Genomic DNA, 13686 nt, shown 5'->3' with positions numbered 1-13686 from the left:
TTCTCTGCTTTCAGCCAAGGTTCATCTGACATCAGCAATGATATCCCTTGTTCCACGTCCTCTTCTGAATCCAGCCTGAATTTCTGGCAGTTCCCTGCTGATGTACTGCTGCAACCATTTTTGAATTTACCTTCAGCAAAATTTTACATGTGTGTGTTTTTAATGATATTGTTCGATAATGTCTGCATTCTGTTGGATCAACTTTCTTTGGAATGGGCACAAATATGGATCTCTTCCAGTCAGTTGGTGGGGTAACTGTCTTCCAAATCTCTTGGCACAGATGAGTGAGCATTCCCAATGCTGCATCCATTTGTTGAAACATCTCAATTCGTATTCCATTAATTCCTGGAGCCTTGTTTTCCACCAATGCCTTCAGTGCATTGTTATATATAAATAAATATATGTATAAAATAACCCCCCAAAATATGATTATAGTACATATAATTTAAAAACTAAGTACTGTATTTCCTCCAAAATTATTAATCTTTCTAAAAATTCTTTTAGCTATTCTAGTTGCTTTGTCCTTCTGTATAAATTCTAGTATTAGTTTGTCTTTATAAACCATCATGCTGGGCTTTTGATTGATATTGCATTAACCTACAGATCAGTTTGTGAGAATCGATGTATTTACTATGAAGAGTATTCCAATCCATGAACACAATATATGTTTCCATTTACTTAGGTCTTCTTTGATTTCTCTCATCGGAGTTTTGTAGTTCACAGCAAACAGATCCTGTACATGTTTTGTTAGATTTATATTTAAGTACTTCATTTTTGTTGAAGCTATGGTAAATGGTATTATTTATGTTTCCAATTGTACATTGCTAGTATACAGAAATACTACTCATTTTTGTGTGTTGACCTTGTATACTGTGACTTTGATAAACTCACTTATTAGTTCTAGGAACTTTGTTGTAGATTCCTTGGTATTTTCTGGCAAGACAATTATCTTAGTTATCTAGTCCTGCTATAGCAGAACTACCACAGTGGATGGCTTTAACAAAGAGAAATTTACTCTCTCATAGTCTAGGAGGCTAGAAGTCCAAATTCAGGGTGCCAGGCCCAGGGGAGGGCTTTCTCTCTCTGTTGTCTCTGGGGAAGATCCTTGTCATCAGTCTTCTCCTGGTCTAGAAGCTTCTCAGGGCAGGGACCCCAAGTCCAAAGGACACGCTTCCCTCTTGGTTCCTCATTCTTGGTGGCATGAGGTTCCCCTCCTCTCTGCTCGATTCTCTCTTAGGCCTGTCTGATTAACGTAACATAACATAACTGCCCCTAATCCTGCCTTGTTAACATCATAGGTTAGGATTTACACCACATAGGATAATCATTTCAGATTGCAAAATGGTGGACAACCACACAATACTGGGGATCATGGCCTAGCCAAGTTGATACACATTGTGAGGGGACACAGTTCAATCCATAACAACAATCATGTCTGTATCTGTGAATGGAACCCTAATGGTGCAGTGGTTAAGAACTTGGCTGCTAACCAAAAGGTCAGCAGTTCGAACACACGAGCTGCTCCTTGGAAACCCTATGGGGCAGAATCGACTCAACGGGAATGGGGGCAGCAGCGGGGGGGTGGGGGTGGGGGGGGAGGATCTATGAATAGGGGCAATTTTCTTTCTTCGTTTTCAACCTGTTTGCCTTTTCTTTCTTTTACTGCAGTGGCTAAATCTTCCAGTACAATTTTGAACAAGAATAGTTATGGTGGATATCTTTGCCTTGTTCCCTATCTTTGGGAAGAGCATTCAGTCTTTCACAATTAAGCATGATGTCAGCTGTAAGTTTTTTGTAGCTATCCTTTACCAAGTTGAGAAAGTTCATGTCTATTTCTATTTTGCTGAGACTTTTCATAACAAATAAATGTTGCACTTTGCCAAATGCTTTTTCTGAATGCATCGAAATGATCATGTGGCTTTTTCTCCTTTAGGCTGTTAACATGGTAAGTTACATTGTTTGATTTTCCATTATCAGACAAATCTTACATTCCCAGGATAAACTCCACTTGATCATGGTGTATTACTCTTTTTATATATTGCTGTATTTGATTTGCTAGTATTTTTTTAAGTATTTCTATATCTGTATTTATGAAAGCTATTGGCCTTTTTTTTATTACATAATCTTAGTCTGATTTTGGTATCAGGAGAGTGTTGATTGCATGAAATGAGTTGGAAAGCATTCCTTCCTCTTCTATTTTCTGGAAAAGATTGTGTAGAATTTGTACTTTTTAAAAAAATATTTACTGAAATTTTCATTATCTGGGGATTTCTTTTTTGGTGAGTTCTTAACTATGAATTCAATTTCTTTCATTGATACAGGGCTATTCAGGTTATCTATTTCATCTTGGGTGCATCTTATATAATACATGACTTACGTAACACTTGACATGTGGTTTTTGAAAAGTTGGTCCTTTTTTAAAATTTTTCTTCTGCTTTAAGTGAAACTTTACAAACGAAGTCAGTCTCTCATACCCAAAACTAATACATGCCTTGCTATAAACTCCTAGTTGCTCTCCTAATGAGACAGCACTTTCCTTGCCTCCACTCTCTATTTTCTTATCCATTAGCCCAGCTTCTGACACACTCTGCCCTCTCATCTCCTCTCCAGACAGGAGCTGCCCGCGTAGTCTCATGTGTCTACTTCATCCAAGAAGTTCACTCTTCACCCATATCATTTTCTACCCATACTCCGGTCCAATCCCTGTCTGAAGAGTTGGCTTTGGGAATGGTTCCTGTCTTGGGCTAAAAGAAGTTCTGGAGATCATGACCTCCGGGGTCCTTCTAGTCTCAGGCAGGCCATTAAGTCTGGTCTTTTTATGAGAATTTCAGCTCTGCATCCCACTGCTCTGCTGCTCCCTCAGGGGTTCTCTGTTGTGGTCCCTGTCAGGGGAGTCATCAGTTGTAGCCAGGCACCATCTAGTTCTTCTGGTCTAAGGCTGTTGTAGTATCTTTCTGTCTCTTGGGCTCATAATTACTTGTGTCTTTGGTGTTCTTCATTCTCCTTTGCTCCAGGTGGGTTGAGAATCAATTGTTGCATTTTAGATGGCCACTTGCTAGCGTTAAAGACCCCAGACGCCACTCTCCAAAGTGGGGTGAAGAATGTTTTCTTAATAGATTTTATTATGCCAATTGACTCAGATGTCCCCTGAAACCATGGTCCCCAAACCCGCACCCCTGCTACGCTGGCCTTCGAAGTGTTCATTTTATTCAGGAAACTTCTTTGCTTTTGGTTTAGTCCAGTTGTGCTGACCTCTCCTATACAGTCTGATGTCTTTCCATTCACCTCAAATAGTTCTTATCTACTATCTAATTTGTGAAAACTCCTCTCCCTCCCTCCCTTCCTGCTCTCATAACCATCAAAGAATATTCTCTTCTCTGTTTAAACTATTTTTCGACTTCTTATAATAGTGGTCTCCTACAATGTTTCTCCTTTCGCAACTGACTAATTTCACTCAGCATAATACCTTCCAGATTCTTCCATGCTATGACCTGTTTCATGGATTCATCATTGTTCTTAATCGTTGCGTGGGATACCATTCTGTGAATATACCATAATTTATTTATCCATTTAACCGCTGATGGGCACCTTGGTTGTTTCCACCTTTTTCCTATTCTAAACATTGCTGCAGTGAACATGGGTGTGCATATATCTGTTCATGTGAGGGCTCTTATTTCTCTAGGATATAGTCCAAGGAGTGGGATTGCTGGATTGTATGGTACTTCTATTCCTAGTTTTTTAAGGAAGCACCAAGTCACTTTCCAAAGTGGTTGCACCATTTTACATTGCCACCAGCAGTGTATTAAGTCTCTCCACAACCTCTCCAACATTTACGATTTTGTGTTTTTTGGATTAATGCCAGCCTTGCTGGGGTGAGATGGTATCTCATTGTACTTTTGATTTGCACTTCTCTAACGGTTAATGATCATGAGCATTTCCTCATGTGTCTGTTCATATCCTTCGCCCATTTTTTAATTGGGTTATTTCTTTTTGTTGTTGAGTTTTTGCAGTATCATGTAGATTTTAGAGATAAGACACTGACCAGATTTGTCGTAGCCAAAACGTTTTCCCAGTCTGTAGGTAGTCTTTTTACTCTGTTGGTGAAGTCTTTGGATGAGCATAAGTATTTGATCTTTAGGAGCTCCCAGTTATCTAGTTTCTCTTCTGGTGTTTGTGCATTGTTAGTAATGTTTTGTATAATGTTTGTTTTGTGTATTAGGGCTCCTAGCATTGTCCCTATTTTTTCTTCCATGATCTTTATTGTTTTAGATGTTTTATTTAGGTCTTTGATACGTTTTAGTTGGTTTTTGTGCATGGTGTAAGGTGCGGGTCTTGTTTCATTTTTTTGCAGGTGGATATCCACTTATGCCACCACCATTTGCTAAAGAGACTGTCTTTTTCCCATTTAACAGACTTTGGGTCTTTGTCAAATACCAGCTGCTCATATGTGGATGGATTTATGTCTGGATTCTCAATTCTGTTCCATTGGTCTATGTATCTGTTGTTGTACCAATACCAGGCTGTTTTGACTACTGTGGTGGTATAATGTGTTCTAAAATCAGGTAGTGTGAGGCCTCCTACTTCTGCTCTTCTTTTTCAGTAATACTTTACTTATGCAGGGCCTTTTGCCTTCCATATGAAGTTGGTGATTTGTTTCTCCATCTTATTAAAAAATGTCATTGGAATTTGGATCGGGATTGCATTGTATCTATAGATCACTTTGGGTGCAATAGACATTTTCATAATGTTCAGTCTTCCTATCCATGAGCGAGGTATGTTTTTCCACTTATGTAGGTCTCTTTTGTTTTCTTACAGTAGTGTCTTGTAGTTTTCTTTGTATAGGTATTTTATGCCTCTGGTTAGATTTATTCCTAGTATTTCATCTTCTTGGGGGCTATTGTAAATGGTATTGATTTGGTGATTTCCTCTTTGACGATCTCTTTGTTGGTATAGAGGAATCCAACTGATTTTTGTGTTTATCTTGTATCCTGATACTCTGCTGAATTGTTCTTTTAGTTTCAGTAGTTTTCTTGTGGATTCTTCAGGGGTTTCTGTGTATAACATCATGTTATATGCCAATAGATACTTTTACTTCTTCCTTAACAATTTGGATGCCCCTTATTTCTTTATCTAGCCTAATTGCTCTGGTTACCACCTCCTGCACAATGTTGAATAAGAGCGGTGATAAAGGGCATCCTTGTCTGGTTTCCGTTCCCAAGGAGAATGCTTTCAGACTCTCTCCATTTACAATGATGTTAGCTGCTGGCTTAATATAAATGCCATTTATCATGTTGAGGAATTTTCTTTCTATTCCTATTTTGCTCAGAGTTTTTACCATGAATGGGTGTTGGACTTTGTCAAATGCCTTTTCTGCATCAATTGTTAAGATCATGTGGCTCTTGTCTTTTGTTTGATTTATATGATGGATTACATTGATTGTTTTTCTAATGTCAAACCATCCTTGCATACCTGCTATGAATCCCACTTGGTCAGGGTGAATTATTTTTTTATATGTTGTTGAATTCTATTGGCTAGAATTTTGTTGAGGATTTTTGGACCTAAGTTTATGAGGGATATAGGTCTATAATTTCCTTTTTCTGTGGTGTCCTTACCTGGTTTTGGTATCAGGGATATGTTGGCTTCATACAATGAATTTGGGATTATTCCATCCTTTTTTATGTTCTGAAATATCTTTACTAGTAGTGGTGTTAACTCTTCTCTGAGAGTTTGGTAAAATTCTCCAGTGAAGCCGTCAGGGCCAGGGCTTTTTTTTTGTTGGGATTTTTAAATTGCCTTTTCAATTTCTTCTTTTGTTATAGGTTTATTTATTTGTCTAGTTTAGGTAGGTAGTGTGTTTCTAGAAATTTGTCTATTTTCTCTAGTTTTTCAAATTTGTTAGAGTACAGTTTTTCATAGTAATCTGATATGATTGTTTTAATTTCATTTGGGTCTATTGTGATATTGCCCATCTCATTTCTTGTTCAGGTTATTTGCTTCCTCTGCTGTTTTTCTTTTGCCGGTTTGGCCAGTAGTTTATGGATTTTGTTGATGTTTTCAAAGAACCAGGTTTTAGGTCTTTTTAAGTCTTTCCATTCTTTGTCTATTCTCTAGTTCATTTAATTCTGCTCTGATTTTTATTATTTGCTTTCTTCTGGTGGACGAGGGTTTCTTTTCTTGCTCTCTTTCTATTTGTTCTAGTTGTAGGGATGATTCTTTGATTTTTGGCCCTTCTTTTTGGATGTGTGCATTTATTGCTGTTAATTGACCTCTAAGTACTGCTATAGAGGTTCTTATAGGAAGTGTTTTCACTCTTATTGGATTCTCTGAATTTCTTTATTCCATCCTTAATTTCTTGTATAACCCAGTAGTTTTTTGAGCAAGGTGTTGTTCAGTTTCCATGTAACTGATTTCTTTTCTGTGCTTTTTCTGTTATTGGTTTCTGCTTTTTTGGCTTTATGCTCAGAGAAGATGCTTTGTAATATTTCAATGTTTTGGATTCTGCTAAGGCTTGCTTTATGGTCTAATATGTGGTCTGTTCTGGAGAATGTTCCATATGCGATGGAAAAGAAAGTATACTTGTCTGCTGTTGAGTGGAGTGTTCTGTATATGTCTATGAGGTCAAGTTGTTTGACTGTGGCATTTAGATCTTCTGTGTCTTTATTGAGCTTCATTCTGGATGTCCTGTCTTTCACTGAAAGTGGTTTTTTGAAGTCTCCTACTATAATTGTGGAGCTGTCTATCTCTCCTTTCAATGCTGTTAGAGTTTGTATTACGTATCTTGAAGCCCTGTCATTGGGTGTGTAAATATTTATTATGGTTATATCCTCTTGGTATATTGACCCTTTAATTATTATATAATGTCCTTCCTTATCCTTTGTGGTTGATTTTAACTTTAAAGTCTGTTTTGTCAGAAATTAATATTGCCACCCCTGCTCTTTGTTGATTGTTGCTTGCTGGATATATTTTTCTCCATCCTTCGAGTTTTAGTTTGTTTGTGTCTTTAAGTCTATGGTGTGTCTCTTGTAGGCAGCATACAGATGGATTGTATTTTTTTAATCCATTCTGCCACTCTCTGTCACTTTATTGGTGCATTTAGGCCATTTAGGTTCAGCAGTAGTGATGGATAGATATGAGTTTAGTGCCATCATTTTGATGTCTTCTTTTGTGTGTTGTCGACAGCTTCTTTTTCCTACATATTTTGTGCTGAGTAGTTTTTCTTTACATATTCTTTTCCTCTTTTTCATTGCTGTTGATTTTGTTTTTGCTGAGCCTGTATGTTTTTCTTGTAATTTATTTTGATGTGTTGGATTGTTAGTCTCCTTTGTGGTTGATTATTTTGATATTTACCCCTCTTTTCCTAAGTTTAAACCAAACTTTTGTCTCTTTGTATCACCTTGACTTCCTCTCCATATGAAAGATCTATGACTACATTTTATAGTCTTATTGCTTTAATGTTGTCATCTTTTACATAATGACATTGCTGTTTCCCTGTTTTGAGTGCTTTTTATATTGATTTATTTTTGTGATTTCCCTATCTGGGTTGATATCTGGTTGCTTCAAAGGTCACTTTTGCCATGACATCATTTAATGTAATAAAAACATTGCCTATGACCAAATATATGTTTACAGTTTTCCTTGCTTCTTTGAAGCCTGCATTAGAATACTTACATCTTTATTGTTGTTGTTGTGAGATGCCATCGAGTTGGTTCTGACTCATAGCCACCCTATGTACAACAGAACATAACACTGCCCAGTCCTGCACCATTCTCATAATTTTTGTTATGCTTGAGCACATTGTTGCATACACTGTGTCAGCCCATCTGATTGAGGGTCTTCCTCTTTTTCACTGATGCTCTACATTACCAACCATGATGTCCTTCTCCAGGGACTGGCCCCTCCAGTAACACATCCAAAGTATGTGAATCCTATCCTCGACATCCTTGCTTCTCCGGAGCATTCTGGTTGCTCTTATTCCAAGACCGATTTGTTTGTTCTTTTGGCAGTCCATGGTATATGCAATATCTTTACCTGTTGAAGGTCTTCCTCTTTTTTGCTGACCATCTACCAAGCATGATGTCCTTCTCCAGGGACTGGCTCCTCCTGATAACATGTCCAAAGTATGTGAGATATAGCCTCGATGTCCTTCCTTCTAAGGAGCATTCAGGTTGTACTTCTTCCAAGACATTCGTTCGTTCTTCTGGCAGTCCATGGTATATGCAGTGTCTTTACCAACACCATAATTCAAAGGTGTCAGTTCTTCTGCTGTCTTCCTTATTCGTTGCCCAGCTTTTGCATGCATGTAAGGCAATTGAAAACACCATGGCTTGGGTTAGGCGCACCTTAGTCTTCAAGGTGACATCTTTGCTTTTTAACACTTTACAGAGATATTTTGCTGCAATTTTGTTCAATGCAATGCGTCATTTGATTTCTTGACTGCTGCTTCCATGGGTGGTGATCCAAGTAAAATGAAATCCTTGACAACTTCAGTCTTTTCTTGGTTTATCATGATGTTGCTTACTGGTCCAGTTGTGAGAATTTTTGTTTTCTTTATGCTGAGGTGTAATCCATACTGAAGGCTGTGCTCATTGACCTTCATCAGTAAGTACTTCAGGTCCTCTTCACTTTCAGCAAGCAAGGTAGTGTCATCTGCATAATGCAGGTTGTTAATGAGTCTTCCTCGAATCCTGATGCTGTGTTATTCATGTAGTCTAGCTTCTGGGATTGTTTGCTCAGCATACAGATTGAATAATATGGTGAAAGGATAGAACCCCAAAGCACACCTTTCCTGACTTTAAACCACACAGTATACCGTTGTTCCGTTCAAACAACTGCTTCTTGATCTATGTACAGGTTCCTCATGAGGACAATTAAGTGTTTGGAGTTCCCATCCTTCGAAATGTTATCCATAATTTGTTATGATCCACACAGTCGAGTGCCTTTGCCTAGTCAGTAAAACACAGGTAAACACCTTTCTGGTATTCTCTGCTTTCATCCAGGATCCATCTGACATCAGTAGTGATATCCTTTGTTCCACATCCTCTTCTGAATCCAGCTTGAATTTCTGGCAGTTTCCTGTTGATGTACTGCTGCAACCACTTTTGGATGATCTTCAGCAATATTTTACTTGCATGTTATATTAATGATATCGTTCAATAATTTCCACATTTCTTTGGATCACCTTTCTTTGGAGTAGGCATAAATATGGATCTCCTCTTGTCGGTTGGCCAGGTAGCAGTCTTCCAAATTTCTTGGCATAGACAAGTGAGCACTTCCAGTACTTCTTTATTACTCGTAAATTACCTGTGTATGAATTTCCTGTTGGTTAATAATGCATGAACAACAAAACAAAGTTTTTAATTTTTGTCTCCAATGTGAATTATCACATACTTTTTTAAGCTAGAAAGGAGTCAGAATCAACTTGATGGCAACGGCTCTGTTTTTTTTTTTTTTTTTAAGCTAGGAATGATGGCTGAATTACAGTTATCTAAATTTTATTTGTTTTCCAGTATGAATTATCTGGTGTTGTATGAGATATGAGCTATGGTTAAAAACACATACATTAGCTTCATATTATTTCTTATTTTTTTTTATATGAGTTATCTGAGGTTGAGTAAGGGATGAATACATTCTACCCTTTCCACACTCACTATATACATAGTGTTTTTCTCCAGTGTGAGTTCTCTTATGCTGGCAAGGATGCAGCCATGTCTAAAGGATTTAAAATTTAATACTTCTTTAGTATACTCTCCGGCATGAATTAGCTCATATTAGCAAGAGTGGAGTCATGTCTAAAGGCCTTCCCTCATTCATTTCATTTATTTGGTTTCGCTTCAGCACAAATACTGTGATTTTCAATAAGATATGAGTATTTACTAATTCCAACATGTTTATAAGATTTCTCTCCAATTTGAATTCTCTACTGTTGAATAAGGTGTGGGTATTGGCTAAGGCCCTTTCGTGTTCCTTACTTTAATAAGGTTTCTATCCAATATGAACTTTCTCATGTGGAATAAGATGTGATCCAGAATTAAATGTGTTCACAAATTGATTTAAATTGTATGTTTTCTCTGCACTGTGTGTTATCTGATATTTGGTGACGTCTGAGCATTAACTAAAAGTCTTTGCTCTTTCTTACGTTTATGGGATTTTCCTCAAAATTAAATCTCCGCCCTTGAGCAAAATAGGTAAAGTTCTTTTCACATTCATCATATTTCAAGCATTTTTCTTCTACATAAGCAACTTTCTTTTATTATGATTAAACTTATTTGAGAATTTTTATCACGTATGTAATATTGAGGTTCTTTTATTTCTTCTGTGAAAATGCTCTTGTTTAAAAACCACTGACTTCAAATGGAAATCTTCACCAGGTTTGCAACATTTATCTCCTCTTTTGCAGTGTTTTTCTTTTTATTATGGATAACTTTTACCTGAAATGTCTCCTTTATTCCCTTTTGCAACTGAAATCAACCTTTGCATTTTCACTTTTTTCTGAAATGAAAATGCTATCATAGTTAGTTTTTTAGTTATCTAGTGCTGCTATAACAGAAATACCAGAAGTTGAATGGGTTTAACAAAGAGAAATTTATTCTCTCACAGCTTAGGCAGCTAGAAGTCCAAATTAGGGTGCCTGCTCTGTGGGAAGTCTTTCTGCCTCTTTCGGTTCTGGGGAAAGGTCCTTGTCTTCAATCTTCCCCTGGTCTAGGAGCTTCTCATCGCAGGGATCCCTGGTCCAAAGGCTGAGCTCCACTCCTGGCTCTTCTTGCTTGGTGGTAATGAGGTCTCCCTCCTCTCTGCACACTTCTCTTTTTTATATTACAGAAGAGATTGATTCTAGATACAACCTAATTCTGAAGAGTGTGCCCTGCCTCATTAACATAACTGCCACTGATCCTGGTCCATTGACATCATAGAGGTTAGGATTTACAACCCATAGGAAAATTATATCAGATCACTAAATGGAGGACAACTGTATAATACTGGGAATTATGACCTAGCCAAGTTGACACACATTTTTGGGGGACACAATTCAATCCATGACAGTATGCATGAATATGCTAACTAGATACCAACTCCGGACTTTGTAGAATCTGAATTAGCTCTCACACACATGTCAGTGATGACTAGTGATTACCTAAAGGTCTGTGGTTCAAACCCACCAGCTGCTCCAGGGAAGAAAGATGTGTCAGTGTGCTTCTGTAAAAATTACAGCCTTGGTGGTGGGAATGTCAAATGGTACAACCACTTTGGAAATCGATTTGGTGCTTCCTTAAAAAGTTAGCAATAGAACTACCATACGATCCAGCAATTCCACTCCTTGGAATATATCCTAGAGAAATAAGAGCCTTTACACGAACAGATATATGCACACCCATGTTTGTTGCAGCACTGTTTACAATAACAAAAACATGGAAGCAACCAAGGTGCCCATCAACAGATGAATGGATAAATAAATTATGGCATAGTCACACAATGGAATACTACACATCGATAAAGAACAGTGAGGAATCTGTGAAACATTTCATAACATGGAGGAACCTGGAAGGCATTATGCTGAGTGAAATGAGTCAGTTGCAAAGGGACAAATATTGTGTAAGACCACTATTGTAAGAACTTCAGAACTAGTTGAAACTGAGAAGAAAACATTCTTTTGTGGTTCCGAGACGGGGGAGGGAGGGAGGGTGAGAGGGGGCATTCACTAATTAGATAGTAGATTTAATATGAGAACAACTTTAGGTGATGAGAAAGACAGCACACAGTACAGGGGAGGTCAGCGCAATTGGACTAAACCAAAAGCAAAGAAGTTTCCTGAATAAACTGAATGCTTTGATGGCTAGCGTAGCAGGGGCAGGGGTCTGGGTACCATGGTTTCTGGGGACATCTAAGTCAATTGGCATAATAAAATCTGTTAAGAAAACATTCTGCATTCCACTTTGAAGAGCGGCGTCTGGGGTTTTAAACGCTAGCAAGCAGCCATCTAAGATACATCAATTGGTCTCAATACACCTGGATCAAAGGGGAATGCAGAACACCAAGGACACAAGGTGATTATGAGCCCAAGAGACAGAAAGGGCCACATGAACCAGCGACTACATCATCCTGAGACCAGAAGGACTAGATGGTGCCCAGCTACAACCGATGACTGCCCTGACAGGGACCACAACAGAGAACCCCTGAGGGAGCCAGAGAGCAGTGGGATGCAGACCTCAAATTCTCATAAGACCAGACTTAATGGTCTGACTGAGACTGGAAGGACCCCGGTGGTCATGGCCCCCAGACCTTCTGTTGCCCCAGGACAGGAGCCACTCCCGAAGCCAACTCTTCAGACATGGATTGGACTGGACAATGGGTTGGAGAGGGATGCTGGTGAGGAGTGAGCTTCTTGGATCAGGTGGACACTTGAGACTGTGTGGGCATCTCCTGCCTGGAGGGGAGATGAGAGGGTAGAGGGGGTTAGAAGCTGGCGAAAAGGACACAAACAGAGAGAGTGGAGGGAGAGAGCAGACTGTCTCATTAGGGGGAGAGTAATTGGGCGTGTGTAGCAAGGTGTATATGGGTTTTTGTGTGAGAGACTGACTTGATTTGTAAACTTTCACTTAAAGCACAATAAAAATTATTTTTAAAAAATTACAGCCTTGGAAACGCTGTGGTCAGTTCTACTCTGTCCTATAGTTTCACTGTGAGTCGGAATTGACTCGACGGCAAAGGGTTTGGTTTTTTGGTGTGTATTCTGTGTGCATATGTAAATGATGATCTGGATACAGAAACAAAGCTGCTTGTTCCTAGAGGCAAGGTTACCTGATAACCTTCTTTTTAGGCGCCCCTGTTATGAGGCAGGAGAGGGTTAGTACAGTTTGCATGACTTAGTGTCCTGAAGACAGTAGAGAAGACCCCAGCTCCAGAAACACCTGGTCCGTGGCCCTGGCCAGCCTCTCCCCGTACCCTGATTCTATAGGAACTGGTGCCTGCACAGAAACAGAAGGGGCTGATGCTTCTGCTGGGGCCTGGCGAAGGGCAGCCTAATGTTGCTAATTAATGTCAGCATATCCTAGTCATGATGTTGGCATTCGGCAGCCTAAAAACATGCTGAGGTGTTCTCCCAGCCTAATTTCTTCCCAGGCTATTGGGACCTACTAATACGAGGAAGAGAAGGCTTGGATTCCATGTCCACTGCTACTGGCCCCTTAGGCCTCAGTCGCCTCTTTTGTACCATGCCCACAGGACCACCGGCCCTAAATGACTGCTGGGATTCTTCAAAGGAACATCTCTGCAGCCCCAAGTCCAGGACGTGGGCTTTGACAGGCGCCTGGCAAACGGTAGCAGTTTCTCTTGTCCTCTCCCACACGCTATGGAAAATGCTGGTGTACTTGGTGTGTCATCCCATACTGGGAGCTTCCTCCTTGCACAATTTTACTAGTGCCTGGCACCAACCTTGTCCTGATCACCATATCCAGGTGAAAAAAATTTTTTTTAATTTTATTGTGCTTTAAGTTTACAAATCAAGTCAGTCTCTCACACAAAAACTTATATACACCTTGCTGCATACTCCCAATTGCTCTCTCTCTAATGAGATACCCCGCTCCCTCCCTCCACGCTCTCTTTTCGTGTCCATTTCGCTAGCTTCTAATCCCCTCTACCCTCTCATCTCCCTTCCAGGGAAGAGGTGCCAACATATTCCCAAGTGTCCAC

Source organism: Loxodonta africana, chromosome X (genome assembly GCF_030014295.1).
Source record: "Loxodonta africana isolate mLoxAfr1 chromosome X, mLoxAfr1.hap2, whole genome shotgun sequence".
NCBI lineage: Eukaryota > Metazoa > Chordata > Mammalia > Proboscidea > Elephantidae > Loxodonta > Loxodonta africana.
The sequence above is the reverse complement of the archived record's forward strand: the minus strand, read 5'-3'. Positions refer to the sequence as shown.